The following is a 23,569-nucleotide window of genomic DNA, read 5'->3' on the forward strand; positions in this document are numbered from 1 at the left end:
GAGAGGAATGTGATGCTAGAAAACACCCATAAAATGTCTTGCTATATTAGTTAATTTCACTGTTAACATACGTTTTTTTTCTATTTGTGCATTTCTTTGCATTTAGCTTTCCAGTTTATTCAAGTTTTTGATTGAGTTATTTCTGTATGCCTTTACCCTTGAGTTTTCTTGAGTGAGTGTTCTGTTACTGTGATGGACTGGCAATCTGTACCCTCTTGCCAATTGACATCTGGAGATGGGCACCAGCACCCCTTGCGAACCCAACAGGGATAAGCATGTTGGAAAATTGATGTGCCGTGCCAGGATATTAAAGCCATGATGACAGAATGAATAAAGTCAGATTGAATTCTTAACATGTACCATGGGGAAGGACCAAAAGGTATTTCACACCCAAAGCAGAGACAGCCTCACAGCAGGTGAGGCAGCAGATGCTGCCATGAGCCATGCCATGCAAGCCACACAGACACAGACTCTCAGTCTTCACTTCCTGCCTGAGACAAAAGGAGGGGAGACGTTGGCCTGGACCAGCAAGCCAGGCAGGCCTCACATGGGGCTCAAGGCCCCCAAAAGCCCACAAGCTGCACAAAACGGGCCTTCTGTGAAACTCATCTGCCCTCGCTTCAATGGTACCAAAAAGGGGGAAATTCTCATCCTCTGCGGAGCTGAGGACCTCCCTGGCATCGGCAGTGGTGTCAAAAGTACACACATTTGTTACTTAAGTAGAAGTATAGATACTGCAGTTTAAAAACACTCTGGTAAAAGTTGAAGTATCAACTTGACCTCTTTACTCAAGTAAAAGTGAAAAAGTATGTGCTCCAAAAACTACTTAAAGTATAAAAGTAGAAAGTAACCTTTAAAAAAAATGCCACTATATTCAATTCAATTCAAATCAATTTTATTTATATAGCGCCAAATCATGAAACATGTCATCTCAAGGCACTTTACAAAGTCAAGTTCAATCATATTTTACAGATTGGGTCAGATTATACAGATTGGTCAAAAATGTCCTATATAAGGAAACCAGTTGATTGCATCAAAGTCCCGACAAGCAGCATTCACTCCTGGGGAAGCGTAGAGCCACAGGAAGAGTCATCTGCATTGTACATGGCTTTGCTGCAATCCCTCATACTGAGCAAGCATGAAGCGACAGTGGGAAGAAAAACCACCCATTAACGGGAAGGAAAAACCTCTGGCAGAACCGGGCTCAGTATGAACGGTCATCTGCCTCGACCGACTGGGGTTACAGAAGACAGAACAGAGACACAACAAGAGAAACAAAAAAGCACAGAAGCACACATTGATCTAGTAATCTGTTCTACATTAGATGGTAGTAGCGGGTGAGCCGTCTTCTCTGGATGATGTCACAGTTAACAGAACGCCAGACCAGGTGTACCTACTATGAAGAAAAAGAGAGAGAGCAAAAAGTTAAAAGCTGAAATGACAACAGTCATTTCAATGTAATACAATGCAAAACTGGAGAACAGTAGACTGAAGAACAGTAGAAATCAGTAGAGTGAGAAAATTAGACCCTGATGTCCTCCAGCAGCCTAGGCCTATCACAGCACAACTATAGAGATAGCTCAGGGTATGAGCCACTCTAACTATAAGCTTTGTCAAAAAGGAAAGTTTTAACATTAGTCTTAAAAATAGATAGGGTGTCTGCCTCACGGACCAAAACTGGGAGTTGGTTCCACAGGAGAGGAGCCTGATAGCTAAAGGATCTGCCTCCCATTCTACTTTTAGAGACTCTAGGAACCACCAGCAGACCTGCAGTCTGAGAGCGAAGTGCTCTGTTAGGAACATATGGGGTAATCAGAGCTCTGATATATGATGGAGCTTGATTATTAAGGGCTTTATACGTTAGAAGGAGAATTTTAAATTCTATTCTTGATTTAACAGGAAGCCAATGAAGGGAAGCTAAAATTGGAGACATATGATCCCTCTTGTTGATTTTCATCAGAACTCTTGCCGCAGCATTTTGAATCAGCTGAAGACTTCGAACTGCATTTTGTGGACTTCCTGATAGTAAAGAATTACAATAGTCCAGCCTTGAAGTAACAAATGCATGGACTAGTTTTTCAGCATCACTCCTGGACAGAATGTTTCTAATTTTGGCGATATTCCGGAGGTGAAAAAAGGAAACTCTGGAAACCTGTTTAATATGGGATTTAAATGACATGTCTTGGTCGAAAACAACACCAAGATTTTTAACTTTAGTACCAGAGGCCAAGTTAATGCCATCCAGATTAAGGGATTGATTAAGAACTTTATTTTTTGAAGACTCTGGCCCAAAGATTACAACTTCTGTCTTGTCAGAATTTAAATGCAGGAAATTTAAAGTCATCCAGCTTTTGATGTCATCAAGACATGACTGCAGTCGAAGTAACCGATTGGATTCATCAGGATTTATGGATAAATATAGCTGAGTGTCATCAGCATAACAGTGGAAATTAATCCCATGCTGTCTGATAATTTTGCCAATCGGAAGCATATATATAGTAAATAGAATTGGTTCAATATGAATTGAAAGCTTAATTTAAACACTGATTAGTTCTACATGTGGCCCAAGACACAACCTAATCATTAACCCATTAGTCAAAGACAAAGTCACTCAAAGAGCATGTTCTCTCTCAAACTTTATTGGAATTCAATTCCAAACAGAGGTAGTATTTAAGCCTGCAGAACTGCCAGAACATAAATGTGTGAGTTCCATCAAATACCTAAGGTAAACTATACCCTTTGGTGCAAAAACATTATATGTAGTTTGTAGAGAGAGAGAGAGAGAGAGAGAGAGAGAGAGAGAGAGAGAGAGAGAGAGAGAGAGAGAGAGAGAGAGAGAGAGAGAGAGAGAGACCACCATCTCACACAATTCACACTTGGACACAATTGCCCAGGATAAAAACGTGATGAAAATATATGGATATTGAATTCAAGAAATTTTGGAGAGATGACATGAAGGAAGGCTATAAAATTGGTAATTCAATTGCCCAGGACACACAACCAACACAATTGAAGACAGTGAAAAACGCTGAAGGCACACAATTACTTAACATGGCAAAATAAACCAGATGTTAGACGTCTTAAGCTTACAAAAGTGTAGTAGCTGTAGAGATTGGGGGCACCTTATTCCGAAAAAATCTAAGAGGCAAGGCTAACGCCTTCGACAATCTTAGCTGCTACGCGGACATGTCTTGGCATGTCCCTATGCTAACCAAGCTGCAGCAAAATATGAATTATCACAGTTCGGTAGTAACAAAGAATAAGCTTACAACTTACCTCTACATGTTTTTTCAAATTGGAGTTCTTGAACGCCAAAATAACGTGGATCTTGGGTTTACAGAGTTTGCATTGCATTTTCCATGAGTAATTTTTTCTCCCGACTATTTCGAAAAAAAATTTGAGATAGGGCCAAGGATGCGGGAGGTCTTGTTGGTCTCAGTCTCCATCTCCCGACACGCTCTCGCCTGTGTCCGACCTTTCGACATCTTTTTCTGAATCTGACATTATTGTAGCATGACATACACTTAACGTTTGCAGTTTGAAAAACACCTGCTTCTGATGATTTCCTTTCGCGTCAGCACAAATTTGACGAATAGCTAACCAATGAGTGTTTGCGTTATATGACTCATCCAATTACACTAGTTCTCACTAGGTGTGGATGGCACCAATGATCTGCATTGGATGGCGCACATTACGTGAAATAAATATTTATAAATATTAAACTAAAGCCAAGAATAATGAGTAACGTTTGTTTTAAAAATGTAAGGAATAGAAAGTACAGATACTTGTGTGAAAATGTAATGAGTAGAAGTCAGAAGTAGGAAGAAAAATAAGTAATGTAGTAAAGTATAGATACCTAAAAAGTGTACTTAAGTACAGTAACGAAGTATTTGTACTTCGTTACTTGACACCTCTGATGTTGCGTGAAATCAAGAAAGGGTACATCTGGGCTTTATGGAGAAAAATTAGAGGTGGGTGCAGTTTGGACATATGTCTGTGGGGATAGAGGTTTTTGGGTTCTCTGTGGGAATTAAAAGGGGAATCTTCTTTTTGTCCTGTTGAGATCTGGGGTAAATTCTCCTGTAATTCTGATGTAGTCTCTTTCTGTGTCATCTTTCTGGCTCTCTTTATCGTGGCTTGTTCGGACTGGGCCTATCATTTGTTTTGGCACTGGCTGAGTTTTGTTTTGGAACAGAGCTGATTGGTCATGGTTCGCAGAATAGAAACTGTTTGAAATCAGGCATTTTGCACCTGACTTCTTTAGAGAGAACCCATCTCTGTTGAACAGAGATGTCTCCTCTCCAAAAGGATGTTAAAGTTGTCTATGAAGGTTACAGCTGTTTTTTTGCATGTTTTTTTCAGCAATTTGTTTAGCACCAGAACTCTTGAAAAAAATCTCATCTCCACAATTAATGGGCACAAGGGCCGCTGAGAAACACCTTGACATTAAGGCCATCAACTAAATTTAGAAGACAAATATAATCCTCTTTCAATACTTCTGCTTTTCTTATCCAGACAGTGTCACCCAGGGCTTCAGCTTGTATTGTGAGTTGTTCCAGGGTCAGGCATTCTTTCATGATAATTTTGAAGAATGTCTGATACATTAGACACCAGGCCATAGTTCAAATAGTTATGAATCAAAAGTTCTTAATCCCACTTACAGATCCATTGCACAATATTAGGGTTCTTGGCCCCGTGGCTTGTTTTTTCCCTGGTAGCTTAGAGCGAAGATTGTTGACAATACCTTTGATTGTTGTCATGATCTTCCTGTGTGTCATGTTGAAGCGGAGCGAATCGGTTTTGTAGCAGAATTCCAACATTTCCAGCAGGTTTACTCCTATGTGGAGTTCCTTGATCTTTTGTCCTGGCACCCAGAGTGGTCCAGGGAGGGCTGCCGAAAGGTTTATTCTCATGTTCCTCAGGGAACTGTTTGTTTGCTGAATTGCTGGGCTGGTGGTCACAGTTCGGAATCACAGGCAGGGTTGTTTCATTTCCATACGCAGCGTTTACATGAAAATTCACTGCAAGTCCATAACTGTCATTTTCTGTAGAAGGGCTTCAATATCCTATTGGTGAAGGCAGGCATCTTTTGTTGATTAGCTAGAATCAGGTGGTTCTTCTCCATATCCACTTAATGTTGAATTCTTTCTATAACTGTTTTTTTCTGAGAAGTCTTTCTAACTCCGCTGGGGTGTAAAGAGGCATCTTGTGTGGATTGACTGAAAACTAAAATGTTCCACGTGGGGGGGAAATAAATAAATAAATAAATAAATCCAACTTTCTGTAATAAGAGATAAAAAGTTAAAGGCAGGAAAATCCAAGCAACCAGGGAGTAGAGGAGAAAGCATTCGAGTGGGCGGAGAGACAGAAGCAGAAGTGACTTTACCTTAAGTAAACCAAAGGAAATAAAATTAAGGATAAAAGAGCAGTATGTTCTTCAATTTGTAAAGACAGAAATAAGAGAGGTTGTAGTAGTGCCACGTTCTCCAGCAGTGATGGGAAATTTGATTATTTTTCCTGACTATTTGTCAATCATGTCACTGAGTCTGTCACCTACTAAAGTGTAAGAGTAACACTATGTAATCTTAAATCACATAATTTTTCAATGTCTAAGACTTTGTTTCAATTTTTGCACTGAAGCCTTCAAACAGTAGTTTTCATACTCTTAGGTTGAAATTGATCTCCACGATGAACAATAGAAGAAACTTAAAAATTAACTCAAGGACTAATTTTTGCTTAAGCTGAGCCAAGCTGATTTGTTAACTCACTGATCCAGCCCTGCTCAAGCTGAGCCAATCTGATTTGTTAATTCATTGATCTGCCCATGCTTGAACTTAGCCAAGCTGATTTCTCAACTCACTGATCGGTCCTGCTCGAATTGCACTGTTGGGTTTTGTGAGTGGAGTTGGGTTGCAGCTTGTAGCTGAGTGTATCGTTCAAAGCTCAGAGCAGAACAGTAACGGGAAGTTGAACTGAAATAACAAACCATAGGTATAGCTTTTCCCAGTGACATGTCTGGTCTGTTCTTTTCACACAGCTTACAGTAGCAGGGGCTAGTAAGTGAAAAGGTTAAAAGAGAAGACGAATTGTGACTCATGAGTCGTCTTTGTGTTTTGTCCACGTTATCGCCACTCCAAGCATTAATCCAGTACAGAAGGGTTGAGCTGCTAGATGGGGAAAAGATAAGGAGTTTACTGACCCTAGAGACAGTCAAAACCATTTTTTTTTTACACCTGAACTGCAGCAGACAACAGATCCCCCCCGGTTCTGAGGCCTAAGAGAGAGAGGAGAAACTCTAAACAAAAGTGGGGGAAGCAGAGTGGACTTCCCGCTAGGCCAGCAAGCTGCTCTTTGTTTCAAGCTGACAGGACTACAAATGAAAAGAAAATGGTTTGGCACTGTATATTCATAACCCACGGTGTACAACTACTTAACAAATTAGAACCCTCTACTCCCCGAATCTGGAAGTGCAGACCATTGAACTGGTAAGAGAACTCAGCTCTGTTCTGATTATTGCAGGCTACATACAACCAAAACCTAATGTAAAATTTGCTTCCTAAACCCAGAGGGGTTTAAAAAATTACATAGCTGATATAAATCAAGAACAGCTCCATAGCTATAAAATGTAAATACAAACTTTTGGTATCTGTGTGAAGGTAAGGCATTAAAGAATATCTTTCCAGTGGAAGCACTATTGCAACTGTCACTATGTCTGATTTGTATGGGATTAAACAAAGGAAAAATCTTGTTTTTAAACCTCACCTTGTCAGGGTTCTCTGTTTGGCCGGTGCTCTAACTCTGCTTCACAGGTAGTTCTAGTTTGCTGGGGGGCATGGCCCACACCTGCGGCTCATTTGGAGCACTGTTAACTGGCGTCTTAAGGAAGGCACAGACAGATGGAGGACGCCAGAGCCTTACCCAGTCGTGGTACGACGTGGCCTCTGACCTGATCCTGCAAACCTGAACTTGAGTTTTTTCGTATCTTTGGAACCTGACTAATTTTGGATCTCCTGCCTTTCTTGTAGTTTTGTGTTTGGATTACTCACCTGTCTTGAAGTCTCGCTCGACGAACCAGCTTCCATCAATCCCCGAAACTCAGATGTTGCTCTGGTATTTCCCCTCGTAATCTCTGGATGTTAGCCAGCTGGGCTCAAGGTTTCCCTTCCCTGGATTCTGCTGGTTCCCTCTGATCTCTGGTCAAACCGTCTGTCTCCCCTGTGGCTTGCTCCGGATCCCTCGCCACCTTGCCATCAGTCCGCCCTCCAGCTGCTAACCACCGGCCATCCTCGCCATCCTCAGAGTTTCCCTCACCTTCCCCTCCCCGGTTAGGGTTAGGTTCGCTCAACTAAACGGTAAGCAGCTCGGTTTCTAGGATTTTCTATCTGGTTTAGTCTTTCGTAAACACTGTCCTCCTCTTCCACCAGTTCCTCCGGCACTGACGTTCAGACCTCGATGGATCTCCAAAGCCCAGCAGATACTCGGTCGGTCGGCAGTTAGCCGTGCAGCAGGAACAACTAAACGGGTTAGGTTTAGCGTTAAATTCTACATACAAACAGCTTCAACACGTCACCGCTCAGCTCAATCAGCTGAAGGCTTCGCTCTCTTCCACGTCCGCTCAGCCTGTCCCTCTGGCACCCGAGACTCCTCCCCCTACAGCATCAGCTTTTGAAGACACCAGTCAAACCCCTCTCTCTGAGAGTCCTTTTCCTGCTCCTGAGAAGTTCTCAGGAGAGAGCGGCGACTGCGGTGGTTTCCTTTTTCAATGTAATCTCGTGTTTAACCGTTCCCCTCGTACATTTTCCACTGACCAGTCTAAGATTTCATTCGTACTTCGGCTCTTGACAGGTAGAGCTCTGCGATGGGCTGAAGCCCGGTTCTCAGACTGTCAAGCGTTCGGGTGTACATTTATTGAATTCGTCACCGAATTAAAAACGGTTTTCTCTGCCGAGCTGGACCCGCTCCATTTATCCATTTATTTATTATTTTTTTCCCCCAGTGTCCTGTCTAGTAATGTGGCAATAGGAATTGATGTCTCAATGCCAGATATAGATTTCCGCTTGATTTATGCATGTTAATAGCTTTATTGTGATTCCTGCAGGGAGAATTTCAAATTATATGGACACTACAATGGGAGAGTAAAGGAAAAAGAAGAAGAGAAAAAAAGAAAGAGAAGAGGAGAAAGAGAGAAGAGATAAAAGGGAGAGAATGATAAAACGTTCTCCATCTGCTCCATCACCTGGAAAGAGAGATGCAAAAAGAACAGCACAACCAACAAACATAAAGCAACAGATACAATCGAGTAACACCTAGATGCCATTGCTAAATCATATGTACTATTATTTAAGCTGACATGTGTAAAGTGAAACATGAAAAAAGAAAGTGAAAGAACATAAATAAATAAATAAATTACAGGCTTTCTGTATATAAGTGAACACTTAATACCTGGAACCCTGCACCTGTGGGAGTTTGTGAGAGTGCACTAGTTTAGGTGAAAATTATCCAGAAGGAAACAGCTCGATAGTGGTTGTGGAGAACCAAAGGCCCGCCTTCCCCGAGCACAGAGGCAGGAGTCAGGGGACCCATAACCCTGGACTCCCAAAGGGGCACCAAAGCAGGGCGCCCAGGAGGGGCCGACACAGGATATCTGCAACCCCCCCCCCCAAGGAAAGAGGAGAGACGACCCAGAGGAAATCCCCCAGCCATCGCAATGCCGACGCCCCCAAGAGCCGCAGGGACGAACCCGTGGGCTCCGCCGGCAGCCAGCCCCGCTGAAGTGGTCCCGGCCATGGGCCCTGAGGGACAGAGGCCCCAGGGGCGCCCTGCCCCAGGGGCGCCCTGTCCCCGCGGCGGGGGCCCCGGCAAGGGGCCCCGGACACAGTTGCCAGCACCTCCTCCAGGCCCCAGACTCCTTGCCGCCATCGGAGAACGGAGGTGTGTGCACCCCCTCCAAGCAACTGCCCAGAACCCTCAATGTCTAAATGCGAGAGAAGGTGAAGGGAGCCGTCCGAGGCGAGGCTCACACAACATAAGCCCCCCCCCCCAAACGTCTTCCGCCCCACCCCCATACCATGTCCTACATGAATGTGCGTTGTGAAAATGTTTGGATTGAAAGTGTCTAAAATGCATGATAAAATTGGGGAGAGGGACGTCACAGAACCTGACAACCTCTAGTAACGCCCCCTCCCCAAGGACCTACATGTGTGGCGGCGTGATGGAGCAGACATACAGAGGAGTCCGGGGATGGGGAGCAATCACTGGGGAGCCATCCCAGGGAGCCAGCTCCCCTACTGACTCCAATAGGCACCCCCGCTCCCCGAAAGCCCCACCCAGAGAAGGGGGGCCCCACCAGCGGCACCACCGTAGCCCGGGGCCAGGGAGAGGCCGCAAGGCCTGCCAGCCAACCACCCACCAGGACCAACACCTCCACCCCCCTAGCCCACCCACCAAGCCTACTGGCTTTACCCCCCCCCAAAAAAAAAAAATAAATAAGAGGGGGGACCCTGGCCAGCCAGCCTGCACGAGCCATCCCAAACCCCACCCTCCCAAGCGAAACCCGCACCGGGAGACAATACGGACCAGGACCGGGACAGGGGGCCGGACACAAGCCCACCAGAACGTCCAAACCCCCCCCCCCCCCCCACCCGTAGATTTAATCCCTCCCCAACACTACCATTCAAACAACTCACCATACATTCGACAGTAGACATCCAGGCTGGGTAAGTCCCTACTCCCCCTCCTTCCCCTCCCCCCACTAGCAGAGTGCCAATTCAATGAAGGGGAAGAGCATCTGCCCTAAGATGTTAAGGTCCATGCCCCCCTACTAGCTCAACAGGCCCCGAGGCCCCAGACCCACCCCGGCCCCACCCAGCGGCAGCACAGCTACCAGGTCAGTAACCCACGTCAGTCACCGCGCAGCTCCCCAAGAGCGCCGCAAGCGGCTGCTGTAGGCCTCCCAAGCCCTTCCCAGATGGGGGCAACAGACCCTAGAGTCAGACCCACCAGGCGCTCCACTCCGAGTGCCCCCAGAGCCCCAGGAACCCCTCCATCCAGCCACTGCGCCATGCAGGAAGCAACCCACTGCCCCCTATTCCACTAAGTGATGGTGTTGATCAAAGGAGCCCAAAGAGATAGATCAGATGTGGATGCAGATGCTGTCTCAAGATTAATATGATCCAACAAAAGATCTCTATATTGATTGGTACTTAGATTTTCTTTACTTTTCCAATTCATGAGGATAGTTTTCTTTGCGATACATAATGCAGTGAAAACCGTGTAAACTATTCCTTTTACCAGAGGGCTTTCCTCAAAATTACCGAGCAAACAAACTGATGGGGAATGTGTAATTTTACAGCTCAGGCACTTTGATAAGTCCTTACATATCTGTGTCCAGAACCTCTGGACTGGTGTGCATAACCATAATGCATGAAAATAATTATCAGGATGATTGCCTATGCAGTGTGGACAGATATTAGATTGTGCCAAACCCATCTTGAATAATCTTTGTCCTGTGTAGTGTACTCTGTGAAGGATTTTGTATTGTATTAGTTGTAAGTTGGTGTTTCTAATCAATTTGAAAGTTCTTAGATATATCTGAGCCCAGAAGTTTTGTTCAAAGCTGCCTGATAAATCCTCTTCCCATTTCATAATAGGAAGAGATATTGAATCATCTATTTTAGTCAGTATCCTGTATGATTTAGACAGTAGTTTGGGGGGGGGGGGGGTTTAAATCTAGGAACTCTAACATATTAGTTGGGATTTGTAAACCACCTTTAATATGCTTAAATTTATTTCTAATTATAGATTTAAGTTGTTCATATTCCAAGAATTTATTTTTACTAATGCCGTATTGCATATTTAGTTTAGCAAAATTGATAAACTCGGTTCCGTCAAGTAGATGTTCCAGATATTTAATAGCTTTATTCTTCCAGTATGTAAAGTTTATCATTTTATTATTTTGTAGGATATCATGGTTATTCCAGATAGGTGTACGACTGCATGGGATAAGGGATGACTTTGTCATTTTAAGGAACTCCCACCATGCTGTCAGAGTAAAACTAATGTTGATATTTTTGAAGCATGTATGCCGTTTTATATTTGAGCTAATAAACGGCAAATCTGAAATCATGATATTATTGCACATTTCCTGTTCTATATCTAACCAAGGCTCATCTAGATGATTTTTTCCCCCCATTTAGAGATGTATTGTAGCCTATAGTTATGGAAGTTAGGCAAATCTAATCCTCCTCTGTCTTTAGTCTTCTGTATTGTCTTTAAGCTAATACGTGGGGGGTTATCTTTCCAAAGGAATTTAGAAATGACAGAGTCTAAAGATTTAAACCAGTCGGATGATGGTTTATTGGGGATCATTGAAAATAAATAATTAATTCTAGGTAGGACCATCATTTTTATTGAAGCTACCCTACCCATAAGTGAAATTGGAAGCGATTTCCATCTTTTAAGGTCTTCTTCTATCCTGTTTAAAAGTGGGGTGTGGTTAAGTTTTAGTAAATCCGTTAATTTAGACGACACAGTAATACCTAAATATTTAATATTTCCTGATTGCATTTGTAAATCTAGGGAGTTTTTGAGAGAGCAACTAATTGACACTACCGTAGATTTAGACCAGTTTAAAGAGTAATCTGATACTTTAGAGAAAGATTCTAGTATTCTAACTAGAATCGTTCAACTTCTGAAGAAGTTGAAAAAGGCGCCCGCCTGGTGGTGGGCATGACCGTCAAAGGCAAAGTTTCAGAGTTCCTTTGTCGTAGTCTCTCATCGCTTGGGGATTTTAAATCAAACCTTCTGAGTGAAAAGGATTTGTCTTCATCTAAACCTGCCGACCAGGAAAACTTTGCGTCTGCAGAGCTGCAAACTGCGTATTATGATCTGAGATGCAGCTAATGACATAATTGGCGACAGCCGACAGTCAAAGTTTGCCATTCATTTGCTACGGTAGTCCTAAACCACTACTGACGTAATACACTTTTTGGCCACAAAAGTCATTTTGGGGGCATTGTTTCCACCTCTTCTCTTAGAGCCGTTTTTAATAGAAGAAAAGGCAAAAACGGTCCAAACAAAAGGTCGTAACGTTTACATTTGTAGCCTGTGCCTTACATAAACACTAGAATTAAATCTTAATAAATAAAAGTATAGACAATTATTTCAGTAACTCAATTCAGTAACTGAAATACACTATATACAGGAGTTTGACAATGAAACTGAAACACCTCTCATTTTAGTGTGGGAGGTTTCATGGCTAAATTGGACCAGCCTGGTGGCTATTCTTCATTAATTGCACATTGAACCAATAAGAGCAGAGTGTGAAGGTCCAATTAGCAGGGTAAGAGCACAGTTTTGCTCAAAATAATGCAATGCACACAACATTATGGGTGACATGGGTGAGTTCAAAGGAGGACAAATTGTTGGTGCACATCTTGCTGGATGTGTCAAAACTTTCTTCAATTGAATAAAAACAAAACTGAAGTGATAATATTTGGACCAATAGAGCCGATCCTCGGCTGCAGAAGCTGGCTCTTGGGACGTGGAATGTCACCTCTCTGGTGGGGAAGGAGCCTGAGCTTGTGTGCGAGGTTGAGAGGTTCCGACTAGAGATAGTCGGACTCACCTCGACGCACCGCTCTGGCTCCGGAACCAGTCTCCTTGAGAGGGGCTGGACATTCTTCCACTCTGGAGTTGCCCATGGTGAGAGGCGCCGAGCTGGGGTTGGCATACTTGTTGCCCCCCATCTCGGTGCCTGCACGTTGGGGTTTTCCCCGGTGAACGAGAGGGTGGCCTCCCTCCGCATTCGTGTAGGGGGACGGGTTCTGACTGTTGTTTGCGCTTATGCGCCAAACAGCAGTTCAGATTACCCACCCTTTTTGGAGTCCTTGGAAGGGGTACTGGAGAGTGCCCCTCCTGGGGACTCCCTCGTTTTGCTGGGGGACTTCAACACTCACGTGGGCAATGACAGTGGGACCTGGAGGGGCGTGGTTGGGAGGAATGGCCCACCTGATCTGAACTTGAGTGGTGTTTTGTTGTTGGACTTCTGTGCTCATCATGGATTGTCCATCACAAACACCATGTTCAAGCATAAGGGTGTCCATATGTGCTCTTGGCACCAGGACACCCTAGGTCGCAGTTCAATGATCGACTTTGTTGTCATTTCATCTGATCTGCGGCCGTATGTCTTGGACACTCGGGTGAAGAGAGGGGCGGAGCTCTCCACCGACCACTACCTGGTGGTGAGTTGGCTCCGATGGCGGGGGAGGAAGCCGGTCCGACCGGGCAGGCCCAAACGTACTGTGAGGGTTTGCTGGGAACGTCTGGCAGAGTCCCCTGTGAGGCGGAGCTTTAACTCCCACCTCCGGGAGAACTTTAAACACGTCCCGAGGGAGGCGGGGGACATTGAGTCGGAATGGACCATGTTCCACGCCTCTATTGTTGAGGCGGCTAGTCGGAGCTGTGGTCGCAAGGTTGTCGGTGCATGTCGCGGCGGCAACCCTCGAACCCGCTGGTGGACACCAACGGTGAGGGAAGCCGTCAAGCTGAAGAAGGAGTCCTACCGGGCTTTTTTGGCCTGTGGGACTCCGGAAGCAGCTGATGTGTACCGGCAGTCGAAGCGGCAGGCGGCTCGGCTGGTCGCCGAGGCAAAAACTCGGGCGTGGGAAGAGTTCGGAGAGGCCATGGAGAAAGACTTCCGTACGGCTTCGAAGCGATTCAATTCAATTCAATTCAATTTTATTTATATAGCGCCAAATCATGAAACATGTCATCTCAAGGCACTTTACAAAGTCAAGTTCAATCATATTATACAGATTGGGTCAGATTATACAGATTGGTCAAAAATTTCCTATATAAGGAAACCAGTTGATTGCATCAAAGTCCCGACAAGCAGCATTCACTCCTGGGGAACCGTAGAGCCACAGGAAGAGTCATCTGCATTGTACATGGCTTTGCTGCAATCCCTCATACTGAGCAAGCATGAAGCGACAGTGGGAAGAAAAACCACCCATTAACGGGAAAAAAAACCTCCGGCAGAACCGGGCTCAGTATGAACGGTCATCTGCCTCGACCGACTGGGGTTACAGAAGACAGAACAGAGACACAACAAGAGAAACAAAAAAGCACAGAAGCACACATTGATCTAGTAATCTGTTCTACATTAGATGGTAGTAGCAGGTGAGTCGTCTTCTCTGGATGATGTCAAAGTTAACAGAACGCCAGACCAGGTGTACCTACTATGAAGAGAAAAGAGAGAGAACAGAAAGTTAAAGCAGAAATGACAACACATAATGCATAATTGAAGAACAGTAGAACTCAATATAGTGAGAAAATTAGATCCTGATATACTCCAGTAACCTAAGCCTATAGCAGTAAAACTATAAAGGTAGCTGAGAGTAACATGAGTCACTAGTTATAATTTTTGTCAAAAAGAAAAGTTTTAAGCCTAGTCTTAAAAGTAGACAGGGTGTCTGCCTCACGGACCAAAACTGGGAGTTGGTTCCACAGGAGAGGAGCCTGATAGCTAAAGGATCTGCCTCCCATTCTACTTTTAGAGACTCTAGGAACCACCAGCAGACCTGCAGTCTGAGAGCGAAGTGCTCTGTTAGGAACATACGGGGTAATCAGAGCTCTGATATATGATGGAGCTTGATTATTAAGGGCTTTATACGTTAGAAGAAGAATTTTAAATTCTATTCTTGATTTAACAGGAAGCCAATGAAGGGAAGCTAAAATTGGAGAAATATGATCCCTCTTGTTGATTTTCATCAGAACTCTTGCTGCAGCATTTTGGATCAGCTGAAGGCTTTGAACTGCATTTTGTGGACTTCCTGATAGTAAAGAATTACAATAGTCCAGCCTTGAAGTAACAAATGCATGGACCAGTTTTTCAGCATCACTCCTGGACAGAATGTTTCTAATTTTGGCGATATTCCGGAGGTGAAAAAAGGAAACTCTGGAAACCTGTTTAATATGGGATTTAAATGACATGTCTTGGTCAAAAATAACACCAAGATTTTTTACTTTATTACCAGAGGCCAGGTTAATGCCACCCAGATTAAGTGATTGGTTAAGAAGTTTATTTTTTGAGGACTCTGGCCCAAAGATTAAAACTTCGGTCTTGTCAGAATTTAGATGCAGGAAATTTAAAGTCATCCAGCTTTTGATGTCATCAAGACATGACTGCAGTCGAAGTAATTGATTGGATTCATCAGGATTTATGGATAAATATAGCTGAGTATCATCAGCATAACAGTGGAAATTAATCCCATGCTGTCTGATAATTTTGCCAATCGGAAGCATATATATAGTAAAGAGAATTGGTCCAAGGACTGAACCCTGTGGTACTCCACAGGTGACCCTAGAGTTTGAGGAAGATTTATTATTAACATGAACAAATTGGAATCTGTCTGACAGATAAGATTTAAACCAGCCTAATGCTTTCCCCTTAATCCCTACAGTATGTTCAAGTCTTTGTAGGAGAATATTGTGATCAACTGTATCAAACGCAGCACTGAGATCTAACAGGACAAGTATAGACACAAGTCCATTATCTGAGGCCATGAGAATATCATTAGTGACCTTCACCAGAGCTGTTTCAGTGCTATGATGAGCTCTGAAGCCTGACTGAAACTCCTCAAGTAGGTCATTACTTTGTAAATGTTCACAAAGTTGATTAGCAACTACTTTCTCAAGAATTTTAGATAAGAAAAGAAGATTAGATATAGGTCTGTAATTTACTAACTCATCTTGATCAAGAGAAGGTTTCTTAAGTAAAGGTTTAATAACAGCTACTTTCAAAACCTGTGGTACATATCCATTTACTAAGGATAGATTAATCATGTCTAAAATAGTGCCACTGATCAAAGGGAATATCTCCTTAAACAACTTGGTTGGGATTGGGTCTAACATACAGGTAGAAGGTTTAGATAAAGCTAAAATTTTAGATAGCTCAGAAAGCTCTACTGCTTCTAAACAGTTCAAACACTGCGCAGATTCTAAAGATTCCTCCAATGCTGCCTCACTTACTGAGGACGAGGTAATCATGTTTGGGAGGATGCCAATTATTTTATTTTTAATGGCATCAATTTTATTTATGAAGAATCCCATAAAATCATTACTACTAAGAGCTAAGGGAATGGATGGATCAACAGAGCTGTGGCTCTGGGTAAGTTTGGCAACTGTACTAAAGAGAAATCTAGGATTATTTTTATTCTCTTCAATTAATGATGAAAAATATGCTACTCTAACTCTGCGGAGGGTCTTGTTATACAACAATAGTCTGTCCCTCCAGATTAAGTAGGATTCCTCTTGGTGTGTAGAGCGCCATTTTCTCTCCAATTTCCTAACATTGTGCTTCAAGGAACGCAGCTCTGAATTAAACCAAGGAGCCAGCTTCCTGTGAATAATCACCTTCTTTTTCAAGGGAGCTACATTGTCTAATGCAGAATGCAATGAGGAAGTCACATTGTTAGCAAAGGTATCGATTTGTGAATGGGAAGAAACAGCAATGCTGCCATCTACAGGGCATTTCTGCAATACTGAGGATATTAAGAAGGGGACAGACTCTTTAAGTTTTGATACAGCATTATCCGATAAAAATCTACTATAATGGAACCCTCTTTTGGGGGTGGAGAATTCAGTTAGATTAAACTCAAATGTTATTAAAAAATGATCAGACAGGACAGGGTTGTGAGAGAATACTGTTAATTCTTCACAATCAATGCCATATGTCAGAACAAGGTCTAAAGTATGGAGCCGAGAGTGCGTCGGTTCATGCACATTTTGAGCAAAACCAATTGAATCTAGGATAGTTTTAAAGGCTACACTAAGGTTATCACATTCAGTGTCAACATGGATGTTAAAATCACCCACTATAATAACCTTATCAGTATTTAACACCAAATCAGATAAGAAATCTGACAACTCATCCAAAAACTGAGCGTAAGGGCCTGGTGGACGATACAAAACAACAAACAGAAGAGGTTTTATTGCTTTGCAGTTTGGATGAGGGAAACTGAGGGTTAAATGTTCAAAAGAACTGTAATTATTAGTTGGCCTGGGACTAATTAATAAATCAGACTGAAAGATAGTTGCCACTCCTCCTCCTCTTCCCACAGATCTGGGAATGTGGAAATTTGAATAACTGGAGGGGGTTGACTCATTTATACTAACGTAGTCCTCTTGTAGCCAGGTTTCTGTGAGACAAAACAAATCAATCTGATTATCAGAAATCAATTCATTAACTAACAAAGTCTTTGGAGGGAGAGACCTTATATTTAATAGACCACATTTTATTATTTTATTTTTAGGTTCAAGGTGAACCATATTGATTTTTATTAGGTTTTTATGATTTGTTCCTTTTAGATCAGTTTTTGATCTGTTAAGTTTTGGCCGTGGGAAAGACACCGTCTCAATAGGATAATGGGTGGGTAACAGTACAGAAGCTGCAGAGAGGTGTGTTAAACTACGGCTCTGCTTCCTGGTCTGGACTCTGGGTTGTCAGCATTTAGGAGAACTAATAAATCCGGCCAGATTCCTAGAAAGAAGAGCTGCACCATCCAAAGTAGGATGGATGCCGTCTCTCCGGATCAGACCAGGTTTTCCCCAGAAAGTTCTCCAGTTATCAATGTAGCCCACGTCGTTTTCTGGACACCACCTAGACAACCAGCGGTTGAATGATGACATGCGGCTAAACATGTCATCACTGGTCAGATCAGGCAGGGGACCAGAGAAAATTACAGAGTCCGACATAGTTTTAGCAAACTCACAAACCGAAGCAACACCAACTTTGGTGACCTCTGATCGGCGTGACCGGGTGTCATTACCGCCAGCGTGAATAACAATTTTGCGGTATTTACGCTTATCCTTAGCCAGTAGTTTTAGGTAGGATTCTATGTCGCCTGTTCTGGCCCCTGGCAGGCATTTAACTATGGTCCCTGGTTTCTTTAGTGCCACATTTCTCATTATGGAGCTGCCAATAATTAAGGTCGGCTCCTCGGCGAGATTGTCGCTCAGAGGGGAAAATTTATTAGAAACGCAGATGGGTTGGTGGTGATCTGGGGTCTGTAATCTAGAGCTATGCTTCCTACGAACTGTCACCCAGCCAGCCTGGTTACCAGGCTGGCTGGGTGCTACTGCTTTAGGTTCGCTACGTGAAGTTACTCTAATGCGGCTCCGCGCTAGCAAAAGAGCGGCTATCAGCTGGTTTTTCAACAGCACGGAGCCGGGTCTCCAATTCTGACACCCTCGCCTCCAAAGCTACAAAAACACTACATTTATTACATGTACCATCATCACTAAAGGAGGCAGAGGAATAACTGAACATCTGACACAGAGAGCAGCAGATAGGAGACTTAGTCAGAGCCGGAGAAGCCATTATGAGGCTAAGGCTTGGCTAGCGCTAGGCTAACGCTAGGCTAAAGCTAGGCTAACGCCCTATTATCACGCCAAAGAACAAACCGTGTGAAACACGAGGAGTTCCCAAACGTGATGAGCAGCCACAGACAATGTTTTAAAAGTGCTTATGTTTGGAAACAGATGTTACAGCAAAGAGGTTTAAAGATAAAAAGCGAGAGAGCCTGGAGCAAAGCTCCGTCGTTCACACAGCAACAACAGGAAGTGACGCAATACGCCTTACCGCAAACAGGAAGTCCGCCAACAAGAAACCCCAACACCTCGTTTGTGTGCACCCTGGTCCACTATCCGGCGTCTCGGGAGGGGGAAGCAGTGCAGTACCAACACTGTTTACAGTGGGGGTGGTGTGCTGCTGACCTCGACTCGGGACGTTGTGCGTCGGTGGGCGGAATACTTTGAAGACCTCCTTAATCCCACCAACACGTCTTCCATTGAGGAAGCAGAGCTTGAGGACTCTGGGTCGGGTTCTCCCATCTCTGGGGCTGAGGTTGCCGAGGTTGTTAAAAAGCTCCTCGGTGGCAAGGCCCCGGGGGTGGATGAGATTCGCCCTGAGTACCTTAAGGCTCTGGATGTTGTGGGGCTGTGTTGGTTAACGCGGCTCTGCAACATTGCGTGGACATCGGGGGCAGTTCCCCTGGATTGGCAGACTGGGGTGGTGGTCCCCCTATTTAAAAAGGGGGACCGGAGGGTGTGTTCCAACTACAGAGGAATCACACTCTTAAGCCTCCCTGGTAAGGTCTATTCAGGGGTTCTGGAAAGGAGGGTCCGTCGGATAGTCGAATCTTGGATTCAGGAAAAGCAGTGTGGTTTTCGTCCTGGCCGTGGAACACTGGACCAGCTCTATACCCTCAGCAGGATTCTTGAGGGGGCATGGGAGTTTGCCCAACCAGTCTACATGTGCTTTGTGGATCTGGAGAAGGCATTCGACCGTGTCCCCCGGGGGATCCTGTGGGGGGTACTCCGGGAGTATGGAGTACCGGACCCTTTAATAAGGGCTGTCAGGTCTCTGTAGGACCGGTGTCAGAGTCTGGTCCGCATTGCCGGCAGTAAGTCGGACTCGTTTTCGGTGAGGGTTGGACTCCGCCAAGGTTGCCCTTTGTCACCGATTCTGTTCATAACTTTTATGGACAGAATTTCTAGGCACAGCCAAGGTGTTGAGGGGATCCGTTTTGGTGGCCTTAGGATTGCGTCTCTGCTATTCGTGGATGACGTGGTCCTATTGGCTTCATCAGGGCGTGATCTACAGCTCTCACTGGAGCGGTTCGCAGCCGAGTGCAAAGCGGCCGGGATGAAAATCAGTGCCTCCAAATCCGAGACCATGGTCTTGAACCGGAAAAGGGTAGAGTGCCTTCTCCGGGTTGGGGAGAATGTGCTGCCCCTAGTGGAGGAGTTCAAGTATCTTGGGGTCTTGTTCACGAATGAGGGGAAGATGGAGCGGGAGATCGACAGGCGGATTGGTGCAGCGTCTGCTGTGAAGCGGGCGCTGTACCGATCCGTTGTGGTGAAGAGAGAGCTGAGCCAAAAGGCCAAGCTCTCGATTTACCGGTCGATCTACGTTCCTACCCTCATCTATGGTCACGAGCTTTGGGTCGTGACCGAAAGAACGAGATCCCGGATACAAGCGGCTGAAATGAGTTTTCTCCGTAGTGTGTCTGGGCTCTCCCTTAGAGATAGGGTGAGGAGCTCAGTCATCCGGGGAGGACTCAGAGTAGAGCCGCTGCTCCTCCACGTCGAGAGGAGCCAGTTGAGGTGGCTCGGGCATCTGGTCAGGATGCCTCCTGGACGCCTCCCTGGTGAGGTGTTCCGGGCACGTCCCACCGGGAGGAGGCCCAGGGGAAGACCCAGGACACGCTGGAGGGACTATGTCTCCCGGCTGGCCTGGGATCCAGAACGCTGCTGCACACGTCCTCACTAAGACTAAGAAAGTAAAGCACATAACCCCAGTTCTAAAGTCCTTACACTGGCTCCCTGTATCTCAGAGAATATACTTTAAAATACTTCTGTTAGTTTATAAATCCCTAAATGGCTTAGCACCTAAATACATTACAGACTTGTTATCAGTGTATCAACTTTCCAGACCACTAAGGTCTTCTGGCTCCAGCCTGCTCTGCATACCTAGAACCAGAACTAAACAAGGAGAAGCAGCATTTAGTTCCTATGCTCCGCTTATCTGGAACAAACTTCCAGAAAACTGTAAAAGTGCAGAAAGCCTGAGTTCTTTTAAATCAAGATTACAAACAAATTTGTGTTTGTAATCTTGATTTATTGAATTATAAATGTGTCTCTCTCTGTATGTGGTGGAAAGGAAATTGTAAGCTGTTCAGATCGGATGCTGCTTATTTCAAATATGTTTGGTTGTTTAAAAATTATCCTTGGTTGTAGGCTTTTATTGCTTGGGGGTTTTAAATCAAATGTTTTTAGAGGTTCTTCTTAAGCAGAGGTTTGATACAAGTGTTTGAAAAAAGATTTGTGTGCAGGAAGGCAAAATGTCTGTCTTCTATGTAAACTGTTGTCATTAAAGAAACATCAGAAAACAACACAGGGAAGACACTAAAACCAATTGAATCAGTGTGCTGACACTGTGGAAGGTAAGACAAACACCCCAAGATTTTCCAATATTTTAGTATTTAACCTTTTGCCATGGGTCAAAACTTAAGACAGGGCCTTACCTCCATTAGCACTCAGAGTCTCATTGGATTAGGCACTGGACAGCACCTGTGGTGACTACAGAGCCCAGCCCGGAAAGTCTGCAGCCATTTCAGCACTGGACATTTTTGTACCAGATTCAATGTGTTTATGGGTAACAAAAAGGTGTGCTCAACATAATATTTAAATATGTTAATGTGACACAAACAAAACCTACACCTTCTGGAAGTTGTAGCAACCAGATACTTAGCAACAACAAGCTTATGTTTCCATTTTCAATGTTTGCTGTCTTTATCTGCATGGGTGGTTCTCCCTTGCATTGCTAGGAATTGTGGGGCCCTAGAATGAAACCATTACAAGCACTGTTCCAAAGTTGGCAACATTTTTAAAAGAAGCCTTTTTCTATCATTGTGCACTTGTGAAATAAACTCCTAGTTTACTTAGACGCTTGCACTGCTTTTTCTGTTTTGTTACATTTGTTGTTTATTTGGATTTTTTAAGTTGCTTTCCTTGTGGTTTTCCCATAATTTAGCATGTATATTGTAATATAAAACTTTTTGCAATGGAGTACTGTCGATCACAGGTCAACAGCTTTGGTTATTTTGTCTTTAGCCCCAAAAAGGCACTTCTGACATTGACTCTGGTTTGGAGGGTCCTGACACAGAGTACTCCACATTATAAGTCCATACCTGGTATGTAGGTGGTCTTTATCCACCAACTCTGTGTTTAGTCTTCTCATTGGGAAGCTTTCCCCAATTTATTGAATAGATTCTTGCCAATTCTCACAAAGAATCTAGTTCTTGCTGGGGCACTGTTTAGGAGTAAATGTTTTCCTTTTGCTCAATTTTCTTTAACATGTTTGTATGTTTATACATTTTGCATGTTAAACCTTGTACTAGTTACCATTGTCATGTATACAAATAAACAGACATCAGTATACTGACAATAAACATATTTATTAACTGAAAAAAACAGAACAAACTTTAAACAGGCAATAGTGGTTTTTCGCTAATTTTGTTGCCATGGTAACTGGAAATGGCGTGAAGTACAAATAGCACACTTCACGGCATCGAGACGCACGTTTTGATATATAGTTTGTGGGGGTAGACCCTACGGTTCGGGCTCTGTTTGGTTTTATGTGCCTTTCCTTGTAAATTAGAAATGTCCCATGCTCCTGAATGCACCATAGCTTTCTGACGCTCGCAAACGCATCACACTGGTCTGAGAACCAGCGCTGAGTAGAGGCACGTTTCTGCTTAAAGGAGAAGTCCGGTCAAAATCAGAAATCAAACTGCTGAAAGTACTTTAAATATAAAACTACTACATACTGTGCAATAAATTATACGTTTTTTTAATTAAGAATAATTTTCTTTTAATCATGTTTATGTGGAGGAACCCATCTTGTTCAAGAATAGTACTGTCACCTTCCATTTTGTGATGTCACTCAGCGGACCCGCTGTTGAGCAAGTCCCAACGCTCTGTTTGTCACGATGCACTATAGACCAGTTTACGTGTGACGTCATGTGTGACGTCCGCGCTACATCCGGGTCCCGCGGGTAGGCAAAAGCAGAACTGTTCCCGTCTACTATCATTACAAAACGGGTGATTTAGAACGTACTTTTAGTTAGTTTATTTTTGGAATCTAAACAATGTCTACGACTTGTTGTGCTCCCGGTTGCACACAGAGGCATTCCAAATCGTCGGATGTACGTTTCTGTTGTTTACCAAAGGACGAGGAAAGAAGAAAGAAATTAATAATATCCATGAAAAGGATGCAGGCAGACAATCTCAATTGACTGTGGGAGCCATCATACTACGACAGAATGTGCAGTCTACACTTCATCTTCAGTAAATAGAACTTAATTTTGCACTGGTCATTGTTCTACTTAAATAGCGGCGGAGGGGAGGTGGTGATCGCTAGACGGTGCCGGGAGAAGCAGAGTCAATGCGCTCCAGCAGCAGCACGCCGCATCATTTTAGTTTTCTTTGCGCTATCAGTGTGCAATAATGTTCACCCGACAGCAGCTGCATTACGCCCCTGTTTATGCTGCAACGTCGCCGACACCCCCACCAATTTTAATAGGACAAAAACACCAAAATAAAGAAAAAATTATTTAATCTGTTGATGTGGTTGCAAAATTAATTTAATATAGGCCTTTACATATCTTAAAGTTTAATCTGCTGTTCTTTAATAGCCTTACTAGTATATCCCAATAGTATATTAATATGTTCTCATTTCAATGATGAAATGGACAACCACTCATGTAACAGATCAGTTTTAGTGTCACTAATCTTACTTAAAGTACAGTATTGGGTCCTCCATGCTCCTTATGTATTAAGATTTGCTGCACATTTAAACATTGAAATCTCACTATTGTTAGGGAAATAATTAGTTGTCTGAGAGGATGTAGGTAAGGAGAAGCTGTTATCTACACTTCAGATATATGATGTAAGAAATGTGTTTGGAATGTTAAGATAAATTACATGAAATGGGCTAAAGAGAGTA

The sequence above is a fragment of the Fundulus heteroclitus genome, chromosome 13, assembly GCF_011125445.2.
Source record: "Fundulus heteroclitus isolate FHET01 chromosome 13, MU-UCD_Fhet_4.1, whole genome shotgun sequence".
Taxonomy (NCBI): domain Eukaryota; kingdom Metazoa; phylum Chordata; class Actinopteri; order Cyprinodontiformes; family Fundulidae; genus Fundulus; species Fundulus heteroclitus.